The following is a 25,654-nucleotide window of genomic DNA, read 5'->3' as shown; positions in this document are numbered from 1 at the left end:
TTATCTCCAGAAATTGGCATTTCACCCATTTTTAATGTAGCATATTTGTATCCCTACACAGTTGGTGATGCGGATCAAGCTTCTGGGAATCTTGACTAGAGTGAAGGAAAGGAACAACGATGGCTGAAGCAAATGCCTATGGAAAAAAGTTTAGAGGCTAAATATATTTTGGATACATGTGTTGCCAAGAAGACCAGAAGCAAAGAATACTTGGAATATCTTGTGAAGTAGAAAGACCGTTTGATGGAGAATTCTACTTGGATGGATGAAGCAACACTACAGAAAGCAAGTCATTATATAGAAGATCTTATGAGCAGGAGCTCATAAAATTTTCTTTCTTAGGGAGTCTGATACATGTTCATTATGCCGAGCACATAAAAATGATAAGTTATTAAATTCAGACCAAGAGCCTAACAATGTGATGGATTGATCACATGTCAAGGCTAGAACATTTTAAAGTTTATTTTTGAAAAAAAAATAAAAAATATTCAGTTAAGATTAGTTAGGAATATCTAGTTAAAAGAAATGATTTTATAGTTAGTAGGTAGCTAGGACTAAGGGAAATTGGTTCACATCCATGAAGTCATTTCTTGGATATTGGATTTTTAGTTTTGAAGGAAAGAGGAGGAACATTTTTGGGTGCTGGAAATTTTAGTGTGAGATTAAAGTTTATTGAATAGAAATTCTTAGACTAGTGGTTTTTTGTATCAGAAAATCAAATCTGTAAGTGTGTGTGATACACTTATTTTCATATGTGTTTGTGAGGTTTATGAACCATAATATTAATATATGGAGATTGAAATTGATTTGGTCTTTAAATTTCTATGTTGAATGAAGAATTCTTGCACTCTATTTTCTCTATTATTTACATTTAAATGAGAACCTGAAGAATCATATTTATGTTAATATTTTAATCCAGTACTTTTGCATCCAAGATTGTTTATTGGAAAGAGTCATTTTACATTTCAGATTCGAGAATACAGAGTACTTTGTATCAAGCAAACAGAAGAAAGAAAATTCGTAAAGGAAAACGTCACCAATTTTTTGGGTCAATTTATGATCAAAGGGAGGGGAATTTCGAAATTCTAGCATCTGGGTTTTGTGCATAGTAGGGTATATTTGGTAATCCATGAGTGATTTCCTAGAAAGATCATTTTTTTGGGAGTTACAAAGGGATATTTAAACTGTGTTTTTACAGATTACGTGGATGGAAAAAAAAAATGTTGTTCCTCCTGTAACAGCATTGTAGTTTGCTGTGAAAGTTTGTAACATCACTATAGTCTGTTGAGAGAGTCTGTAACAGCACTGTAGTTTGTTGTGAGAATCTATAACAACATTGTAGTCTACTAAGAGAGCATGTGATAGCACTATAGTTTGTTGTGAGAGTCTGTAACAGCACTGTAGTTTGCTGTGAGAGTCTATAACAACACTGTAGTTTGTTGTGAGAGTCTATAATAGCATGTATTTTGTTGAGAGATCCTATACCACCACTGTAGTTTGTTGTGAGAGCCTGTAACAGCACTATAGTTTGTTGTGAGAGCCTGTAATAGCACTGTAGTTTGCTGTAAGAGCAAATATTTATTCTTCATCCTGTAACAACATTGTGGTTGGCTGAGCCAATAGCCATCAGGGTATTACCCCCCCCCCCCCCCTCGCAAAACCTTGTTGGAGTCTTTCACTCAGCCACTACTCGAATCATGGCATCACTCAGCAACTAGTTGTTGATCCTTCATCTTCACATGCACAAAGTCCTCTCCTCTATAGTGGAGTTCTCTGCTACTTGCCACAGGTAGGGTTCTGAGTTAGTCAAAACTTATCTTGCGTCAAAACTAATAATCCTTGTTATTTATTTTTCACTGTGTTTCTGTCTTGGCATTATTTGTAGGTTTCAGATTTGGTTGTCAAAATGGTTAAAATAATTTATTTTCTTTTATCCATAGGTACGTAGCAATAGGCCTAAGCGCATGTAACTATAATCTTGTTTTCTTTGAGTGAATTTTAAGGGGTTCTCCTCTTGTTACACAGATTCTGGTTGGGTCAATGAGCAGTCAGCTCTCTCACTAGTCCTGGTACTTTCAGCAATTGAATTTTACACTAACTCTTTTTCAAGGGTTTGATTATATAATTGCATGTTGATGAGACTCGGTTTGGTTTTCGGGGTTTGCAGGTATGGCTTACCATTGCCATGGTAGTTAAATCTAATTCAAGTTCAACTACCCTCTGATGATAGATTAATCGACAAGGGGTTACTATTAAATGGGTTTTTTTTCTCATGACAAGCTTTTTTCTCCACAATGAAATCTAGTATTCCATAGGTGTGGTTTCTCCTTGTCAAATTTTTTTACCATATATATAGTTGGCAGCGCTAATGCTCACTGGAAAGTCACCATGCTGCTTGTTTTTATCATATAGGTAGGTTTCTTCAATTTCTCCAACTCTCACATTTTACTGAGGTCTTTATTTAATGAAAAGAGTAGCAACCCAGCATTGACCCCTACATCTACTTTCCTCTTACCAGGTGCCTAAACTCCTATATTATTAAAATATGGGAATTTGATATGGTTTATGAAGTTTTGTGAAAGAATTGTTTCTTTTGTAGTTATGAAAAGTTTTTAAGCTGATTTTGTTTGCAAGTCCTATTCAGGCTAAGAGGGTTCCTCCCTATAGAAAATCTAGTGCAGGTTAACCCCATAATGCAATATAAATCAAAGTAGAATATTATAACCTACTTCTATTATCAATTTTTGGAAGCTTTAAAGATCGAGCTGAACAATATAACTAGAAGAAGAAGAATCGATGCACAATACACATGAAAATACTTTGGGGAAAGCCTTAGCTAAAAAACCCCACTATCTGTATTATTATACAAGGTGGAAATACATAGGAATTATACAAAGCCTTAGCTCTCATAGCTAGCCAATTCTCAATACAATCCTCACAGATGCTCACAGGCAATCTTAGCTTCTCTCTAGCCTTCCTCTCTGCCCTCCTAGCTCCGATTTCTTTGCATTGTTCCTAGTGGATGATCTCTCTCACACATTGTCATAACTGCGCAATCCTCAAGGAATAATTCCTTGACTGCATGCATGAGTTTTCTTTATAAGAAAATACATGTAACTGATAGTACATTGTCCTTGTCCTTAATCTCAACTGCGTCTTTCTCAGAATAGACATGCATGAATTTCTGATGAGGGAATCTTTAGTTAACTAGAGTACACTAGTTGAGTGCATGCATGCATCAACTGACTGTTAACTCACCATTAGTTCCTGAGCCAGTTTGGAACTAATTTAACTGGACTTAACTTAGTAAACTGAGTTAACTAATTACAACTCAAATATAACTCAATATTATCTCCTTGATTTAAGTGATAACTCTTGCATGACTTCAGAATGACTTCTAACTTGAATTTCTCCAACTAATTAATTAAAAATGAATTAATCAATTATTTCCAAGTAGTTGTTACGACTAAATTTGATTCAATTCACAATTTAATTCAAGGACAAATTAAATTGGAATATTCTTATTGCCACTTTGACAATTCCTTTGTCAAAATCTCAACATCTTGCTCCTCTGTCGAAATATACTGCAACGACATGATCGTCTCGACCTGTGAAAATTCACGAGCAACAAATCTTGCCTTATGCTTCTCCACACTACCATCAGTAGCTTGCTTTGCCTTGTAAATCCAATGGGAACTCACAACTAACTTGTTCTCTAGTCTCAGAACCACGTCCCAAACACTGTTACGAACTATGGAGTCATACTCCTCCACCATAGCATCAACCCAAATCGGCCATTGCACTACTTCCTCAAAGGAAGATGGCTCGGTCTCAACATGTTCCCTAACAAGGGCCATGTATCCAGTGTACCTCTCAGGTGACCTCCTTTTTCTGTGCTGAGAAGATGGTTCTCTCACATTCTCTCTCGCATCCTCCAACAATCTGTCAGCTTCTCTTGTGCACTTCCATCCATCTTTAGAAGACTCTGCTTGAGTGGATGTCTCCACTTCTGGAACCTCTGCATGTGGCTGCTCTGCATCATTCTAAGGCTCCTCCTCCTTAGGAACCAACAGTTCCTCCACAGCCTGTAGTTGGAGCTCCCTCTCAAGGGAAACTTACATGGCCTTCTACTCATCAAACTTGAGATCTCTGTGAACCACTGTCCTCCGACTGGTAGGCAAGTACACCTGATAGTTGTGAGGTGTATCAGTGTATCACACAAGTATCCACATCTCTACTAATGGCTTGAGCTTCTTCCATGCATCCTTTGTCCCACGCAAATATACCAATGAGCCAAAGATCCTGAAGTGACCCACATCTAGTCTCTTACTGAAGAAAGCTTCCTTTGGTGTCTTCATCCCAAGTATTTTATGTGGGCTTCTATTCTGCAAATAGACCACTGTGTTGCATGCCTTAGCCCATAAGTGAAGTGGTAGGCCTTGGTCATGTAGCATTGTTCATGCTGCCCCTACAATAGTTTGTTCTTCCTCTTGGCCACCCCATTCTTCTGTGGGTTATGAGGTGTCGTCAACTCTCGTTTAATTCCTTCCACTGCACAGAAGTCCTTCAACTCTTGAGAGACATATTCTCCACCATTGTTGCTTCTCAAGGCCTTGATCTTCTTCCCTAACTCTTTCTCGACCAAAGCTTTGAGCTCACAAAACTTCATGAAAGTTTGGTCCTTCTTTTGCATGAAATAAATCCAGCATTTATGAGAATAGTCATCAATGAAAATCACAAATTACCTTTGCTTCACTATGAATGCCATCGAGAATGGTCCACGCACATTAGTATGAACTTGCTCTAAGATAGCCTTTGCTTGACTATCTCTATCATGAAAGGAAGACTTGGTGTACTTTCCCAAGGTACAACCTTTGCATGTGTCAACTTGCTCAAGTTTACCTTTGGGAATTCCTGTAGATATCTGTTGCATTATCTTCAAAGCCCCATGATGCAAATGGCCCAATCACCTGTGCCACAACTCACCAATGTCTTGCCTTTGCACCAATTCTGCTTTCATGCTCAATTCTGCACAATCATTTACCTCTAGTTTATAGAGATTCTTCACCCGAATCCCTATCCTCTTGGTCTGACCTGTGGCTATGTGTCTTAGGAATGCCTTTCCTTTACTAAAGACAACATTGTAGCCTTTGTCCTCCAGCATCACGACCGATACCAAGTTCTTCTTCAGTCTTGGCACATACATCAGATCTGTCGTGGTGAGAGGAGCTCCATGCTCCCTCTGAAAAGCAACCATGCCCACTCTTGAAACACTATGCCTTTCATTGTCACCCATCTCTATGCATGTCTTAAGGTCTTTCTCCTCCAAGGCATTGAATAAACTTTTATCATCGATCATGTGGAATGAGGCTCCGCTATCAAGATACCAGACACAACCCATCATTGATGACACCATGCATACGATGAGGGTAAAGTCCATTTTGAACTGAGAGGCTAATGCCTCACCTTCTGATCCTTCCGAGGATCCCTTCTTGGACTTCTTTGATGGGAAATTAGTCGCATAATGTCCCATCTCATGACAATTAAAGCATCTCACTTTAGACATGTCACCCTTATTCCCTCCATGAGAAGAATTCGATTTGGAATGGGAAGCCTTCCCCTTCCCTTTCCTTTCCTTACTTGCTAAGGCCATATTTTCTTCATCATCATCCTTGGATGAAGAACCATCTCGTGTGCTCCTCATGATCTCCTCCTGCATCAGATCCAACCACAGTCGTTCCCAATCCGACAGTTTCTCCCTTCCATTCACAGGGCCTTGGTAACTATTCCGACTCTTTGGAAGGTCAAGGAGAGCGACGCTTACCATATCTTCATTGGCAGTAGTTATTCCCACACTACCAAGCTCATCTCTACATGTGGTGAGCTTGTTCAGATATGTGGAAATAGTATCGCCCTTCTCCATCTTGATTCTTCGAAGCTTATCCTTGAGCGCCAATTTCCTCTTGTCACTATTGTTCTGGTAGATGTCCTTCAATGTCTTCCACATTGAAAATGGAGTATCGTTCCCATGGAGACTCGAGACAATATGGTCTCGAACTCCCTCAAGGATGATCCATCTCGCCTTCACCACACACTTCTTCCACTCAACCAACTCTTGTGAATTAGTTGAAGCTCACTTTGGGACTTCTTGATCAATGAATTCCTTCAAGCCATTGTCTTCTAATACAGTATCCATTCTATCTTTCCATGCTATGTAATTTGAGCTACCTTCCAAGGCATACTCGAGTCTCAAGCCATAGAACGCCATTGGTCAACCTTGAAGTATGATATGAATTCGATTTGCACCTGCAACCCCAAACTTCAAACTTCGAATTATCTTCTTAGTATATTGTTCACATCTCTAAAACCATGTAGAATAATCTCTACAAATCCACCTCTGATACCATGTAGAAAATCTGGTGCAGGTTAAGCCGATAATGCAATATAAATCAAAGCAGAAAATTATTACCTACTTATGCTATCAATTTGCGAAAGCTTTAAAGATCAAGTTGAACTATATAACCATAAGAAGAAGAATCGATGCACAATACACATGAAAATACTTTGGGGAAAGCCTCAGCTAAAAATCTCCATTATCTGTATTATCATACAAAGTGGAAATATATAGGAATTATACAAAGCCTTAGCTCTCACAGCTAGCCAGCTCTCAGTACAATCCTCACAAATGCTCACAGGCAATCTTGTCTTCTCTCCAACCTTCCTCTTTGCCCTCCAAGCTCCTATTTCCTTGCGTTTTTCCTAGTGGATGATATTCACCTCACCAAGTGGATGATCTCTCTCACACACTGTCAGAACTGCACAATATTCAAGGAATGATTCCTTGACTGCATGCATGAGTTTTCTTTATAAGAAAATACATGAAACTGATAGTACACTATCCTTGTCTTTAATCTCAGCTGGATCTTTCTCAAGAGAGACATTCATGAGTTTCTGATGAGGGAATCTTCAGTTAAGTAGAGTACACTAGTTGAGTGTATGCATGCATCAACTGACTATTAACTCAACATTAGTTCCTCAACTAGTTTGGAACTAATTTAACTAGACATAACTCAGCAAACTGAGTTAACTAATTACAACTCAAATATAACTCAATCTTATCTCCTTAATTTAAGGGATAACTCTTGCATGACTTCAGAAAGACTTCTAACTTGAATTTCTCCAACTAATTAATTCAAAATGAATTAATCAATTATTTCCAAGTAGTTTTTAAGACTAAATTCGATTTTAATTCACAATTTAATTCAAGGACAAATTAAATTGGAATATTCTTGTTGCCACATTTCAACACTCCCCTGTTAACTTATCCTCAAGTTGTTCTGAGTTATTTCTTGTTTTAAGACAATGTCCTCTTTCTTTTAATTTTCTTGTAATTGTCGCCGTCCTAGACAATTCTTCCACAATGATAGAAGTACTTTGTTTTTATTGCAAGTTACTTGTCAGTCTTGGATTTTATGGTATAGTTGATATATAAATGCATTGTGGCAAGCAAGCTGAAAACATTATATCAATATTTCAACCATAAAGACATAATGTCTACTCGAATAGACCATTTCGAAAGTAATGGGGTTCCATCGCCTGAATGTTTGATCTCTTTATTTCGAGTAAAAGATACCCCTACAACTAGATTCATTCTCTAGTTCACAGAATGTGGTTCACAGCTTGCCTTCTTGCAATAAATGTTTTTCCCTTCCTTGATTTTAGTATTATATATATATATATATATATATAGATAGATAGATAGATAGATAGATTGGGCATATTATCTTATGGTCCATGCCAGAATTATAGGTTTAATTCATCATTGTTTTATGTAAACAGTGCTTAGATTTGTGCACATTTTTGGCATGCATTACATCCTACTGAGAATTTGTCTTATGTACAACTCTAAGGATTAAATATTAATTCATAATTATGTATAGTTCCAAAGTTTAAATACTAATTCATAAATTTATGCAAATTTATGGTAATATGACTTTATTTGTCTTGTTTTGAGGAATAATACGTACATATGCAGTAATATGACCTTCTTAAGTATTCCTTTTATGATTTTATCATATAAGTATTGTAGTAGTCTATTTTAATAGGTACAAGGGAATGCTCCTAGGTCATTGTTACCTCATCTTGGCCCAGGAACTAACCTGACCTTCCTATGAAATGTTATTCCGGTATCATTCATTATAGCATCCACCTATCACTATTTTTTTTCTGAATAAGGCTACTTCTATATTAATACAAAAATATAATAAACCGAGTCCTCGTGGAGCTAGCCAAAAATTGCGGCATGATTACAAGAAAAGCGTTTCTGCGTGCCAAAATCTAGTAGAGTATTGCCTTCCAGAACTGAAGAGACCCTGTTCCTGAATAAAGCAAAAAGACCGAAAGCCCCATAGTTGTACTTGGAATTGAGAATTAAATAGCCTGAGCTATACGACAACCAAAACTTGGAATTGGGAATTAAACCGGATCTATACGACAACCCAGACAATAAGACTAGACTTGGTTGTTGTGACCAGTAACACGACAACCCATAGCTGAAAACAGAGATGACTATGACTGCGACCAAAATGGAATTTGAAGGTTGACAGAGTACCACTGTCAGAATGAACGAATGCATATGAACCTTCTCAAGCTGACAGAAATCCAACAAAACCCAAGAAAAACCAACCTGCTTACGCATCTGGAGAGAGGTTAGGCTGCTCCTCGGTGATGCGGCATCCATATTTGTTCTCATCGTCATCATCAAAGGAGCTTGCTGGATTCTCCATGCTCTTCGAAGCCTTGCCTTTACCAGAGCCTACAACTTTACTCGGTTCGGGGTTTGCCTGGCTGGGACCTGGAATGTTTGCCACTATCTTGTCTGAAGTCGCCCTAAGGGGGCCAACTCCATGACTCGAATTGAGCTCACTAAGCTCAATGGTGACCGTGGCCATGAAGGTGGAAGAGCCATGGCTATAGGGGAAACGAAGCCGAGCAGCATTGGCCATTGAGTGGAATGAACTTGGAACTGGTATCTGTAAACCTCTGCCCCTACCCTGTCCACTCCGAGTGGCAGGATATTTATCCGAGCGCAGGTCCGGGGCAGAAGTTGAAGAGTCTGTCATGGAGTAGGTGGCCTGGTGCCCAGTTTGCCTGTGAGAGCTGCCCCTTCTGCAGCTCATCCGCTTTCACAATTTCGGCATGGCTAGAGGGGCGGGAAGAACCTGGCTTCTTGGAGGACGAATGAAGCAGTGAAAGGAGAAAACTAACTTGGTTGCAGAGCTCAGGCCAGCAAGCAGGTGGCGAGCGTGAGAGCAATGGGAACAAAGGATGGTTTGAAGGCAGAACCAGAAGCTCCTCCAACCATCCCAAATCTGGTTTGCGCTTGAGAGAGGACGATGACAGGCCTCTGCAATGGCAGTGGAGGAGGAGCCAAAGCGGAGAGGGTAAACACGATTATGGCGGGAGTGAATGGCTGTCCTAGCGTCATTAAAGACGCATTAAGATGGAGCAGGTGAGAAGTGATGAACAGAACCTCAAGAGGATGAGTGGATGTACTGAGGTTCCATGCGCCCAACCATACCAATGTCCACGCGCCTTTAGTGCCGTCAGACACCTGGATCTGGGACATCTATCACTATTATTATTAGTATTGTTTCTCTATATTTTTCACAATACATTATAGTGCCATGCTTGATCCCACACTCTTCTAAAGATGACATGAATTCAACATGTTTCTCATCATGAATCAGGTTTTAAGTGTTATGCTTTAATTTACATAGCAGGGTCATTAGTTCTTTAGTCAACCTTACGTGTTCTTTCTAAAAGAAATTATATCTAACATGAATAGAAAATGCCAGCATTTCTCATCTTTTCTTATTCCATTGTGTTACAGAAAACTTCAGATGTCATTTATATCGTCACCATTTTCAATTTAGATTCCATATAATTCCATCATCCATAATAACAGTTATGATTTGAGGAGGAAAATCAAATAAACATTAAAGAATACTTATCTATTAAGTTAGACTATCAAAGAATCCAACTGGGAGAAATACCACGCCTACCAACCAATGAGATTGGTTCCCTCCACCAAATTCCCCCCAAGCCTTTTCAATCCCAGAACAACAGATGGATAGTGACCTTATGTCCTAATAAGGTATGTTTTCTCTGGCATCAAGACCCCTTAGTCTAGCTAAGAGTTTACAGACTCTTAAGTGTGTCCTAGGGCTTCCACTGGCTCTCAGTCTAGCTCAAGAAAACCCTAATTAGTAATGTCCTACCTTCCTTCAATAATGTCATGTTTCAAGTTCATAAGCTTTCAGTTTCATTATTCCCACTTGGACCTCCTCCAACCAAGTACCAAGTTTTCAAGGTTGCCTCAGGTTTTCTCCCCTCTCCCCTCTTTGCTTCCTTGTCTCGAATGAGATTATTTATCTCTAGGGAGGAGAATAATTATCCTCTAATTGTTTGGTAAATGAAAATTTCATCTAAGGTCTTTTCCCTGTGAATTCCAAGACTTTTCATAAATTTCTTTTATATACAATTAGAATAAAATTTTAAATATTAAAGTTTCCTATTTACGATTTCCTCTTAACCCATGATTACCAGGTTTTTGCGGTAAAAGTAAATTAAATATTTACTTTTCATCAAGAGGTGTTACATTATGGCTCTTATTAAAAAAAAATCGTTAACCCAATTTCGTATTTAGAATTAAATTATACATCTCCCACTTGTTGAGTAATTGAATTTTTTTTAGTTTCAATTACTTTTTATCCTTTTTTATTAATCAGAATATAAAAATATGTTGCTTGACATAAATATCTAAATATTTTATTTATAATTAAAATTAAAGTTTTTCTATTAATATTTTTTTTTTACATAAATATTTAAATATTTTATTTATAATTAGAATTAAAAAAAAAAATTATTAGTAACTTTTTTAAATCATAGTTCATTTTTATGTTCAACGCTGAACATAATTACATATATGAATCTGAGATGTAATATAAGAAACCAAAATGAAAAAATTTAGTGAGTATAATAAAAATGAAATTATTTATATTTTATAACTTTTAATTAAAATTAATCAAATATAATTTTTTTGTACTTTAGATTATAATTAACATTATTTTTTTACCTATTTTAAAAAAAATGATCAACTCTAACCGAGGAGGGAAAGAATTACCCATTAAATACTTATTTACAATAACTTATTTTATTGTGTATTACACTATCTTTATAATAATTAAACATTAAATACTTATTTTATTGTTTATCACAATATCCTTATAATAATTAGGCATTAAATATAATAACTTATTTTGTTATCTTATTTTATGGTTTATCAGGATATCCTTATAATAATTTTTGTAACGGATGAATATTTTGTAAATACTTATTTAAAATATCTTATTTTATTTTCTATCACAATATCCATATAACAATTACACATTAAATACTTATTTACAATATTTTATTTGATTGTTTATCACAATATCCTTATAATAATATCCTTATAATAACTTTTTTAATGAACAAATATTTTGTAAAATTTAGAGAGAAGGTTTTATAAATCCTCACAATTTAATTATATAAAATGTAAAAGGTATCTTATTTTATTATCCTATTTTATTGTTTATCACGATAGCCTTATAATAATTTTTTTAATGAACAAATATTTTGTAAAATTTAGAGAGAAGGTTTTATAAATCCTCACAATTTAATTATATAAAGTGTAAAAGATATCACTATTGTAACACATTTAAATCTAGAGCACTTTAAATTTAGATTTAATGTGAATGGGAATTTTAAGAAAAGTGTTTTTAAAGAGGTATTTTTTAACTGTTTTATATTTTGAATTTTTGAGTATGAATTAGTAAAAAATCAATATTTCAATTTTTTTTTCTGGAATTGTAATTTTATGGGTCAAATGGAATTTTTATATGTATAAATAAATTAGTATCTTGGGAGACTTTTAGGTCACTCAAATATTGCAGGTTACCTAATTCAAATATACAAAGTTTTAAAATCTTTACAAAAGTTTAGGTAAGAATAATTATAAAAAATATGAAAAAAAAATTATAAAAATAACAAGGTATTCAATTTTTTAATTCTCACATTTTATTTAATTTTTTTTATTAGTATATATATAGTTGACTTTTAAAGCTAATTATATTATAAATATATTTTTGAATTAAAATAATAATTTATTTGTATAATATTTAATTATTAATTTCATTATAATCTTTTGAATAATAATATTTATAATAGTATAAATTTTTGGAAAGTGATTTTTTCCTTTATAAATTAAAAAAATTGTTTTCCTATTAATTCATTTTTTCTTGTAATTATTTAATTTTATATAATATAAATAACTAGTTTAATCATATAAATTAAATGGTTAGTAAATATTGATAGACATTCATCAATGATAAGCATCAAAACGTTAATCTCACTATAAATGTCACATTAATTAGATTTTAAAAAATCATAAAAATTAACTAAATTATGACTTACTATTATAAAAATAATTGCATAACACTCCACACAATATGGAAGAGATATAATCTTATGTAAACATTTTGACTTAGTCAAATTACATAAAAATAAAAATGAAAAAAAAAAGCAATGATAATTTTAATTTCATAATGGAGGGTTCTATAACATTCCAGTAACCTCACATGAAAATGCATGGAGTTGGAAAATTTTTACATAATTTACCCACGAGTAACTATGGAAGTTGTTATTCGAGATTTGACATGAAAATGCATGGAGTTAGAAAATTTTTACATAATTTATGCATGGGTAACTATCCAAGTTATTATTACAGATTCCTCATTAACCATTAGATAGAATCTTCATCATTACATAGAGTAACTTTAGTAAGAAATAATGAGTTACATCCCAGTAACCTCAGATGAAAATGCATGGAGTTAGAAATTTTTTACATAATTTATTCATAGGTAAGTTATTATTCTAGATTCCTCATTAACCATTAGATAGAATCTGCTAGAAAATTTTTACATAATTTACCCACACGTAACTATCCAAGTTATTATTCCAAATTCCTCTTACATAATTTATGCGCGGGTAACTATCCAAGTTATTATTCCAGATTCCTCATTAACCATTAGATAAAATCTTCATCATTACATAGAGTAACTTTAGTAAGAAATAGTGATTTATATAATCACTAACTGTCATTGTTGTAGCATATTATCATAAACTTTCTAAAATAGCCTTGTATCATTTCTCTGCTTCTTTTAACTAAGTTAATTAACCACATACGTAATAATGTAATCATCATGCCATGGAAGGAATCAACATCATCAAACTACATAATAAGCAATCACATCATTGAACCAGCAGAGGTTTAGTTTTATTATAGAATTAAACACTTGTGAGGGCGTTCGCCCATCACTCAATGGTTATAAAAGAGTCCCTTGACCATTGTCATAAAATATTACAAACAATATCATCACAAAAAAACATAACTCGTTATAAACTATTACAATCATCATCACATCATTTACCCACAAACCCTTGAGCATTGTGTCTTTAGGGCCTAGTTATTTCCATCACTGAATTATCTTGCAGCTGACATTCCTTCAATCCGCATAGAAAATTGACTTATTTCTTACCATAATGGTAAACATAATTCATCTTTATATGTCACAGCCTTTTCCTGAAACTACTATTATCAGCAACCTTTGATACCATGATTAAATCAAGTATTAATCAAACCAACTCATAAATCTATACTAGCAATACTTCACAATGTATTCATGTACATTCATTAAATGCAAACAAAATATCGTGACATGATTCCTTTAACAACTCTACATATGTATTAGTTATAAGCATATAACTATCAATGTATGTCTATAAACAATACCACATTAACTAATATTTACCCTCGCATAAGCACACATTCTTGCCAGACAAATCATTACAACTAACCACATATTCCTTTAAAGGAAACTAACACATCAATTATTATCTTGTGCATGCAAATTACATGAACTTTATCAAAAGAACTAGCCCTTCAGCTATTACTTTTGGTGCATGCAAATACGTAAAGAAAGCTAACACAACGAATGTTGTTCATATGCATGCAAATGCATATACTTTCCAAAATGATATTTTCCAATATAGGCTAACACAACATGTTTTCATTTCCCACATGTGAATGTATATTCTTTCCAAACGAACACTAACACAAATATTGCATGCATATACATCTTATTCCAAAAAAAACTAAGATAATAGTTATGATAGCATAAAAGTAATCACATATAATTTTTCTAAAGAAATATAGCTCAATAGTTCTTCTATCCATGCAAAGAACATATATCTATAACACAATGACTAAGAACATATATCTATAACACAATGACTATTCTTTGTCCATGCAAGAGCTTATCATAATAGCCCTTCAACATATATCTATAACACAATGACTATTATTTGTCCATGCAAGAGCTTATCATAATAGCCCTTGTTTACATAACACATATTACCTTCTCTAGAATTCTATCATCATTAGATATTATTTTCATGTAACAAATACATACTTATTTTCAAAAAGAAATTAATATAATCTCATTTCTCCATCTTTCTACATGCAAGTTTATCATGCTTCCCTTTCAATAAATTACCATAGCTAATCATATTTTATGCACCTAAATCAAGAAATTGACATAATTCATCTAGTGAGACAATATTTTCAAGAGATTGTTCTTTTCAATAAAATTAACATAATAATTTTCTTTATCCATACACAGAAACATATTTCTATATCATAATAACTACCCTTTATGTGTGCATTTTTTTAAACACAATCACCCTTACTTCAATTCACATAATATTTTCAAGAAACAAACATGTGTTATTGTTCTCATATGATTTCAAGAAACAAACATGTTTTCTTGTTCTTGTTCTTGGATGAACAAGATTCACATACATCTTTTAAGAAAAGAATCTTTATTTTCATCCATTCATGCACAAAATTCAAATGCAATCTTTCTAAACTCAAATATTTGCAGTCTTTATTTTTTTCCAAAAAAATTAATCTATTAACTTTTTTTTCCTTTTCACCACTCATAAAAATATTTCACAAATTATCCTCTTTAATATATATTATTTTCAAAAAAATAATTTAAATTTCTTATCATTTCATGCACCACATCCATACTAAATCCCTTTTAAAAACCATGCATACTTCGTGTAAAATCATATAAGGAATGAAAAACAAAGATATTTTTTTTATCTACTAGTACTATATTCTGGATTATGAAAGCCATCGAATCAATAATGAAAGTGAGCAAGTAAAAGCAAAATCTCCAAGGCAAGTGAGCTCGCGACGGAGGTCTTTTACCTTACAGGAAAGTACCTCCGGGTCTATTGTACCTCCGGGTCTATTGCTGAGTTCTATTGCAGTCCTGGTCAATCATTCTTTCCTCTAAATAACAATCGAAAACCATGAACAATACCACACTATCAAGGATAGAAGACAACAGAAGTTCATAAGGCACGCAGTGTAACATCCCTAAAATAACTCATGGTAAAATAAAAAAGTTACGAATCAGTTATGAAAACTAATTCTTGATAAGGATGAGAAAAGAAAGGAGAGAATCGCCATATTGGGGGGCGAATTGGAAGGAGCTTTTGGGTTACGTATTAAGAGCCGCCATTGATTATTAGTGAAAAAGACTCTGCTGCAATCAGGTCAGTTTTGCTAGAACCTACAGCAAGGTAAGCTTGATGGAGGTTTGCTCCAGAACATGTATAGATTGAACTGCTAGGAGACACTTTCTCTTCAACCCCTGTCCACATCTACCAAAACCTCCAGGTAAGAGGGCGAGTGAGGGTTTGGCATCATACATCTTCTAGCTAAAGTACATGCTCTTTAAGGTAAGATTTTGTTCCTCTTTTTCAATGTTTTCCTTCGAAGTGAGTCTCTTACCATGCCCTCCTTTGCTTGCGGGTTTAACACACAAGTAATACATCAAGAGGACAAAGCAGGGTTCGTTCTAGTATTTTTATGTATGTAAGGGTTTCATGGGACAACGTCTTGACATGAGGGTTCTTTCCTCTACAAGTGTCTAATTTTCTGAGCATTTCTCTGATGAATCTAGGAATCTTCTTATCGTTCTGAATATTTCTCGGTTAGAACTCAACACATATTATGGACGTGTATATATATATATATAGTCTTTTAAAAGAGGTTATTTTCTGTTCTATAATACTTTCTTGGTTCTTTGACCATGTAAATCCTAACTTGTTTGTAGTTTAGGCTTAACAGTTCTCGGCTAGACTCAAGAATATGGATGCCCTTAAATCTTGATGCTTAAGATAATTTTTGTTGTTTATAGTTCAAAGACTTGCATAATATAATTTGATGCTTAGTTCAAAGACGTGCTTAATATAATTTCAGGTTAATGTAGTTGTGAGGATTTTGATACCATATCATGTTCTAGATTATGGATATTATTGAAAAGGGATATATGCTTTATTGCATTGGGATACTAGCTAATTTCGAAGTTCTTGTGAAATAGTTATGCATTGCATGCATGATAGAAATAGCTAATGATGTGCTTCTAGGCACATAGATAATCATTCTAACTTTCTTGAAGAAAACGTATGTTTTATATACACATAAATATAGTTTCTTTTTAGAAAAAGAGTGCATTCTTCATGTATGAAAATAATGACTTTATGAGAGATCTCTTGAAAACAAAGATAGAGATTCTTTCCTTAAAAGACACATATGAATAGTGTTCATGCAAGAACAAGAATCCATACTTGTTTCATGAAAAGATTATGTGCATTGAAGTAAAAGTAATTGTGTTGGAAAAAAACACATGTTGCATGCACATAAGGGTAGTTATTGTGACATTGGAAAAATGATTTTTGTGTGTACGTAGAGAAAGTATTATGTTAACTTTCTTGAAAATATTAATCTCTTGAAAGGATTGTCTTGCTAGATGCGTTGGGTCGAATTCTTGATTTTTGTGCATAAAAGGTTAAGTTAACCTTGTTATTGTTTCTTGATTTTTAAGCATAAAGATGGGTATCTAGAATAATTTCTTGGAAGGGAAGCATGAGAAACTTACATATAGGAAGATAGAGAAATAAGGTTATAATGACTTCCTATAAGAAAGAAGTATGTAATTGTTTACATGAAATGATGATAGAATTCTAGAGAAGGGAATATGTGTTGCATACTTTAAAGAGGGGCTATTATGATAAGCTATTGGATGCACAAAGAATAGTCATTGTGTTATAGAGATATGTTCTTTGTATGGATAGAAGATCTATTGAGTCATATTTCTTTAGGAAAATGATATGTGATTACCTTTATGCTAACATAACTATTATCTTAGTTTCTTGTTGAATGAGATGTGTATGCACACGAGATTTGTGTTAGCTTTCATTATAAAGGATATACATTCGCATGCGGGAAAATATAGCAAGTTGTGTGAGATTGCTTTATATATATTTTCATGCATTAAAGTATAGCTAAAGGACTATATCTTCTGTTAAGTTTATGTAAATTTTCATGTAAGAAGATTATAACCGATGTTGTAGTTAGTCCCTTCAAAGGTATGCCTTAGTGTTTTGTCCTCTAAGAATACGTGCTTATGCGAAGGGAAATATTAGTTAATATGATTATTTATAAATGTAATCATGATATCAATGTTGATAATGATAACATTGGCAGGAAAAAGTTGGATTACTTGTGCAAGGCATAGATTATATTTAACATTGTGGCAGGAAAAGGATTAATGGTCCATGCAGATGAGTACGAGTTGCAGGATTGTACTTTGCTAAAACAATCATGCCACAAGGATGTTGCATGTGGCAATATGTAGGTAAAGATTTTCATGGAAAATGTAATAGCTTTTAGCTAGTTATGAGACATTTTAATGATATTTCAATGTAATGTTTTATAACAATGGATAGGGGATGGAATCCCCTATAATCCATTGAGTGAGGGGTGAAAGGGGTGAAAACCTTCACGAGCATTTAATAATAAGATTAAACATTTGCTATTTTTCACCCTACGGGGTTTCCAGGGTATATTAGTGTTGAATGATGTGATTGCTTATCGTGTCAGTTGGATGTTGTTGAATCCTTGATGATAATGATTCTTTATTTGATGTGATAATCGTAATTTCCAAGAAAGTGATTAATTAATATGGTTAAGGAAATCATGAATGGATGCAAGGTTCATGAGACAGTTTATGTTATTACACTACATTAGTGGTTGTTAATGGTATGCAACTTACTGTCCTCTATTGCAATTCACTTTATGTACTAATGAACATTATATCTAATGGTTAATAAGGAATGTGGAGTTGTGATTTGGATAATTACTTGTGGTAATTTGTATAAAAAAATCTAACTCCCTACTTTTACATGTGAGGTTACCAGGGTATGTTACACACAGGAGTAGGGGTTTTACTATTTGAATGTTTACAAAACCACCAATGCACATAGCGCCACCACGATGCTATTTTTTTCCAAAACCATGTAGATTGGTTATGGATATTACAAAAACTTTTGTGGATAAATTACATCAGTTTTTTCTTGATAATGAACCTCAGTGGGGTTAGAAATGCATAACTCCAAAAAATAATGTGATTATTCAAAAGAGTTTTGCTTAATAATTGTAATTATTAATTAAAATATTTTAACTCCATAAAATTATAATAAAATTTAAATTTATAATTATTAATTAATAATAATAAAATTTAAATTTAAATTTAAATTTATAATTATTAATTAATAATAAGTAAATCAACCTTCATGCATCTTAAATTTCTATTTATCAAACTCTTTCTAATTTTCTATCTATCAAACCCAAAAAAACATGGTAACTCTCTATCTATAAATCCATCTTAATTCTCTATCTATATGTAGAAGAGAGATCAAGTAAAAAGATCAAGTGAAAACCTCTCTTTTTAGTACAAAATTTGAATACAATATTTTTAACTATAAAAATTATTATCTTATAAATAACTTCTTTTACATTATTATAAATCAATACCATCATTTATCTATAATCAATAACTTTGGTTAATTTTACATTTTCTTTAACTTAAAATAATAATATTAAGATTAAAATTAGTTAAATATTACTCTGAATATTCTACTATATTCTCCTTATTAGTCCCTGCCTGGGACTATTAGCGTTCGATCAGGCATTGACCGGGTATTAGTTCTTCCGTTGACCATAAATTTCGGGTGTTTTAACAATTTTAACCAAACTTTATCGCTGGCGATTTGGCTTCAAAAAGTTTTAACCAAACTTTTGATTTCACCCTCTTATTGCAAGCGTCTCTTGCCCCGATGTGATTTTATTGCGGGCAAGTTATTTTATCCTAAGTTTTTTCTTGCCCATTTCCACCAGGCTACTCCAAGTGGACTTGTCTCAGATCCCAAGATGGGACACTTGTAAACATCTCCACTCTTGATTTAATTTAAGGTTGAATCTGACGTTCTTCACTTGTCTCGAACGATTTAGCTAACCACCCACCCGTTTGCCCGAAAAATCTGTCATTTGCACTCCTCCCCGCCGGTGAGATGGCTCTGCAAACCACGGCGTCTTTGGACCAGGCATAGCAGGTAACTCTTGATTTTTCACTGGTAGTGTTACTGCTCCTTGCTGTAAGAGGGTTCAGAGTGATTAAGGTATTTTTCGAAGATCGTTGAGGCTAACCTCTCGTCTTCTTCGTAGATAATCTAAATCTGGAAGTGCTCATGGAGAATCCCATTCTAGAATTCAGTTCTGCACCAACACAATGCCTGAAGCATGTTAACCCACTTTTAGGTTGCTTTGTTGTTGCCGATTTCATGGGTTCTGGGTGAATTGTTCTGAGCCTTTATCGGTTTTGTTGGCAGGTATCCAATTGCAACCTTCGACATGAACAGGTAACATCGTGTCTCTATATTTCTCTAATTTCGATACTTATTGGAAACTGGTTGTCCTTGGCCTAATCCTGCTTGGCTTCTGGTGCAGGTTAAGTTCCCTAGCTTCCTCGTCATTCTATTTTGGTTGCAGTCGTGGCTAATGTGGAGGGTTAACAGAACTAATTGGTTGATCCTAAGCTCCTCTTTGCTTCCAGGTTTCTCCTATTCGTTATGTTTCTGGGTTTTACTTATTCATCCTCAAAGTTTTTGTATATAGTCAAGGAAAAACTCAGAGTTGTTGATTTGTTTAGTCATATATAGATTTACGCATACAAGTCTTGTCTGTAGGAATTAGATAATTTGAACCATGGCCTGTATCTTAATCATGTTACTGCTCTCTGCTATAAGAGGGTTCTGAGTGCTTAAGGTATTTTTCGAAGACGGTTGAGGCTAACCTCTCGACTTCTTCGCAAGTAATCTAAATCTGGAAGCTTTCATGGAGAATCCTATTCTAGAATTCAGTTCTGCACCGACACAACACATGGAACAGGTTAACCCACTTCTAGGTTGCTTTGTTGCTGTCGATTTCATGGGTTCTAGGTCAATTGTTCTGATCCTTTCTTGGTTTTGTTGGCAGGTCTCCAATTGCAACCTTGGGCATGAACAAGTAACCCTGAGTCTCTATATTTCTCTAATTTCGATACTTATCGGAAACTGATTGTCCTCGGTCTAATCCTTCTTGGCTTCTGGTGCAGGTTAAGTTACACAGCTTCCTCATCATTCTATTTTTTTTTTGCAGTCGTGGCTAATGTGGAGGGTTAATAGAACTAAATGAATGACCCCAAGCTCCTCTTTGCTTCTAGGTTTCTCCTATTCATTGCGTTTCTGGGTTTTAGTTATTTGCCCTCAAAGTTTTTGTATATAGTCAAGGAACAAATGAGAGCTATCGATTTGTCTAGTCATATATATATATATATATATATACAATGCATGTCTGTAGGAATTATATAATTTGAACCATGATCTGTATTTTAATCCTGATTTGAAATCGTCCATTGAGGGGATTTCCCGATGTATTTTGTATATTCTCTTTCGTTTTAAGGATCCTTGCATACTGAGAAGGCCTTTGGACAATTTTACATAGTCGGTTTAATAACTCTGTAGTTCTAATTTATATTTGCATTTAGGTTTTTCGTTCTGTTCAATTAGAGAAGATATTACTTCTCAGGTTGATTACGAGATAGTCTATAAATTTATTTCTGTTTTCAATTTATTTATGTTTTTAATGGGATTTAATGAATTTGAAACATGAGCTTTAGTCTTTCGGTAATGCGAGATATGATATTCATGACATTTTTTCAATTTATTGCATGCTCTGCATAGTTTGTTTATTCTCTGAAATATTACAAATTTATTTATAGTTTAATGGATTTCTGTCTCTGTTTTACATTAATGTCAATGAAAGGATTGTACCTTAATTAATAGTGGATAATGAATCCTTCAAGTTTACAGTTTTTATAGTTGATTTAATTCTGAGCAATAAACCCTTGAATTTTCTTAGTTTTACTTCTGCCTTCCTCTACCAATTTAGTCTAAATATTTTCTCCTCAGGTTGAAGGTCGAATTCCTCTCATGAACTTCTTCTTAACCCATGAGGAATATCCACATACTGGGTGCATGATTGTCTAATTTTGGGTTCTTACCTGGAAAGGGCTAACCTTGTCCCCTGTTAACTAATTAATGTCTTCCAATCAAAAACTTAATTTTCCAGCAGTAATCCTACTTTATCTTAACTAACAGTCAAATTAGTTATATAGCAAAACAAAAGTTTTCGTGCAAGAGTATATTAAATGAAATTTGTATAATCACATTTATTCTAAGAAAGACAGTGGCATGATTAGTTACTTATCTGTTTCTGATATTTTAACAGCTAGGACTGCTCTGTCTAGGCGTGCTCTCCTCCCAACCTACGGGACTGATAATTACATCCAAGTCTCCCCCCCAAGGCCTCAGACTTCCACAGTTATTTCTAGTATTTATGACTCAAGTATTCAGATATCAAAACCACTCGAGTCCAATCTGAATAGCCAGGCCTTGTCTGTCAATGGAGTAAATCCACTGGCTCCAACCAGTTCAAGAGTTATCCAAATCAGGTAGCTTCCTTGCTAACCGACTTTCTAAGGTACAGACCTATCATATTTTCCTAAATAGGCACATTAGGCACACTAGCTGTTTTCTAATTAACATCTCCTACACTAAATAGCTAGATTAGCTAGATTAACATGCCAGTTCATACTTTGAATAGAAAATGTCGTTCAATCGTTCGATCTTCTTACTCTTTTGAAGACATTGGCATCAAACAAGCCCGTTTGAGAAGCGTGTTCGGAGGTGCTGCAGCTACAAGAAAGAAAATGTAGGAATTAGTTGCATTTTCAAAGGTCAATGGGTCAATTATAATCTATGACTCTGCTTATGCAATTTACATGTCTGATAACAATCCAAAATCAATGTATGAAATTCCTGGTGCAAAAGAGGTTGCAATTGAGACTGCATCATTTTCAAAATATGTTAGCTTTACAGATGTTTGGCTTGGATGGGCAGTCATCCCTGATGAGCTTCGATTTTCTGATAGATTTCCTGTTATATAATATAAATAATTTCAACAGAATATGTGCACTTGTTTTAATGGGGCATCTAATATTACACAATCTGGTGGACTAGATTACCTTTCTACAAAAGGATTGAAGGCTATGCATGGAGGAGACAATTGTATCACATATTACAAGTTTTTAAGAAATTGATTTGGTCAGTGTGAATTTTTTTGCTTTAGGAATCAAATCTACCACTGTTCTGGCTTCTAAGAAGGCCTTGGTCTCAGAAGTTGCATCTAATTTTGGTTCCAAACAATTGGGAGCTATTAGTTCTAATTATAATAGTGTGGCAGAGACTAGCATGTCTTATAAAGGGATTGGTAAGTTCACATGCTTCAATATAATTTTGTCTGGCTTGAAACTGAGAGGGCAATCTATAGAAAAGATGGTGAAGATGAGTGGGTAAAGATGGAGAAATCTACAAAATATTCTACTTTGTTTCTTGATAAGACCAAAGAACACTTAATGTAGAAGTTATTTAAGGAAAAACTTTATGACTGGCTTCTGTACCAAATACATGAAGAAGAAGGCCTACAAAACCTTTCTATATGAAATCCAAGCTAAAGGAGCTTATATCTCAATTCACAAATTATGCTTGTCATTGATTTCTTTGTAGGGATGCAAAGGAGAAACAGAGACCCTGAACATTGTTATTGGTACTCTTCCGGACAATAAATTTTAGGCAGGGTTTCTGAGCAGAAAGAGAGAAATTTTAAGAATTTGCAACACGAGTTTTCTGCAGAATGACATAAATTTGATGACTTGCAAGAATTTTTGTGAATTTGTGAATGATTTAAGAGATTTTGTGGGTTTTCTGAAGGGTATATGCCCAGATCATGTAATGGAAAAATTTCCAAAAACACTCAGCCCAAAAATTCCAGAGAAAGACCAGGTCACGATGTCAGCTTGATTTTCAATTCAGAAAATTATTTTGGTTCAAATTGTTTATTAGGATTCATTAATTTTGATGAGAATATATAATGTGTGAGAAATTTGCAAATTTGACCATATTCAGACAAGACACGCCTCTATCAATACACATTCAATTGGTTTCTCTGTAAGGGTGAGTTTTGTGCTTTACGTTTTTCAGATTTGTTTTGAGCTAAATGATTTTCAGGACATAGTTGAGAAGGGGGGTGATTTCCGGGACTGAAATTGAGCAAAATCTCTAGTCAAGGTCATCTCTATGATCTTACTTATCCACAAAAATTTATTGGAACGCCATTCATATTTGAAGACTGTCTTGTACCGAAGTTTTGGGTGTTCTTGATATCATTGTTCATGTTTTTACCACCACAATCAGTGTCTTGTTGAAGCCTATAAATGCTTCACCAGACTATCCAAGTGATGTGCATCAAAGCACGGAGAAACAAAGTTTTGGCCTTCAAAACTATAAGGATATGCTAATTAACCAACGTTGGCCTTCAATGATGTAAGGAAGTTGGAAGCACTCTGAACTATATTTTTCATACATATACATTTTTTCATTTATATGAACTAATCCTCACCGTGCAAAGCATTCGAAAGCTGATATAATGAAGAAAAAATGATGCAGAGAATGCCGGGACAGGTTCTCCTGGTATGGGTTTTACAAATACAAAACAAAAAAGTGGTGGCCTTGGTGGGCTTTCTAAGAAGGAAATTTCATTAGAGCACATAGAAGAACCATTTCAGCCAAATAAAAAACTTTCAAGATTGGTGTTTGGGTGCAAGTTTGAGGAAGCATTTAAGAAAACAATTCGATTGGTGTTTGGGTGCAAGTTTGAGGAAGCATTTAAGAAAACAATTCAACTAAGTGATGTTTCTATAGTTTCATGAATGTGCTTTCAGGTGGACTATAATTCTTTTTCTTTTTTCTTAACAATTATGTTGCTGTTGAGCCAAGGAGTATTGTTCACACTTATTTAAGAACTACTACAACTACAGGGGAAGTAATCCTTGGCACTGCAGTTTCTGACCTGGAAGATAATGTGATTACAAGTGAAGATGAAAATAGTGACAATATAGAGAAACATGCCAACTTTGGCACTCAATCCGGATAATGGTAAATTTCAGTCAGAACATTTGACATCTTAAAGGAGATGGATATTGCAAGGAAAGTACCTAACAATATTATTTGACTCTAGTGAAAAATTAAGCAATGTTTTGACCATGACTAGTAAAAGGACAACTAGTTGAACTGATGGTAAAGTTTGCATTATTTGTTGGGAAGTTAATGGTCAACCAAACATCAGGAAACAACTAGTAGAGAATAAAATTACAATTTTTATTTTATATATATATATATATATGAGTAATTTTATTTTATCTTTTATTTAAAATATAAATGGTTAGAGAGGCCCATGATCGAGGTGTGAGTTGGAAAATATCGATCATCTCAATAGGTGATGGGTGTTCTATGCATCCCAAGGTGCCCCTACGCCACCCTCTAGATGCATGAATCACATGGAGGGGTGGCAGATCACATGATCACAGTCAATGCAAGGTGGGAAGGTGGTAATAGAATGAAAACACGGCAAGCTCCCGACTTTTTTGGTCCACTTGACTGGTCATTGCAGAGCATAAACGATTGCATGCTAGAAAGCACATATGTGGAATGACCGGCGATAGTGTTAATGATGCGCCTGCGCTAAAGAAGGCAGACATAGAAATTGTTGTTGCTGATGCAAATGATGCGAAAAAAGCATATATATAGCCCTTTCAATCTTGCTCAATCCATTTGCTGTTAGGTAATTTGCAATGTACCTGCAGACCCCGGCAGGGACTACCGCCACGGGCAGTGGCTCCTTGTTAAAATAAAATTCTCCAAGGCGTATAGGAAATAAATAACTAATGAAGACTGGTCACTAGGACTCTTAATATCATTAATCTCATAATAATTACGAGACAAGTAAATATATCTCTATGTAATATATTTATCTTTTACCCATTCTTACACATTGATCGTTGATGTCAATTTAAAATCGAAACTGTTAGCGCCGTAGAGGGCAGGAATGCCATGAGATCATTGAAACGAATGCCCTAACATTAATCAGCTAAAAGATTTGGCTTTATCAGTGACCATTCTTTGGGGATGATCTCTACAATTC

The 25,654-nt window shown here is 34.3% G+C and overlaps 1 long non-coding RNA gene across 4 annotated transcripts; it reads left to right on the top strand.

The window, feature by feature from the left end:
• The first annotated feature begins 19,360 nt into the window (after positions 1–19,360).
• LOC149159668 (uncharacterized) lies at positions 19,361–20,759 on the top strand. Of its 4 annotated transcripts, none has more exons than XR_016261761.1 (4): positions 19,361–19,629; positions 19,906–19,935; positions 20,024–20,581; positions 20,670–20,759. It is a non-coding gene; the product is annotated as an uncharacterized LOC149159668 (long non-coding RNA). The 4 variants fall into 4 exon arrangements; XR_016261759.1 differs by having other exon boundaries at positions 19,367–19,629; positions 20,024–20,464; positions 20,552–20,759; XR_016261760.1 differs by having other exon boundaries at positions 19,377–19,629; positions 20,024–20,129; positions 20,323–20,759.
• Positions 20,760–25,654: the final 4,895 nt, after the last annotated feature.

Source organism: Pinus tabuliformis, chromosome 5_2 (genome assembly GCF_031772625.1).
Source record: "Pinus tabuliformis cultivar Carrire ecotype Pingquan chromosome 5_2, CPIR1, whole genome shotgun sequence".
Lineage (NCBI taxonomy): Eukaryota > Viridiplantae > Streptophyta > Pinopsida > Pinales > Pinaceae > Pinus > Pinus tabuliformis.
Note: the sequence above shows the minus strand (reverse complement) of the source record. Positions and strands in the feature narration are given on the sequence as shown.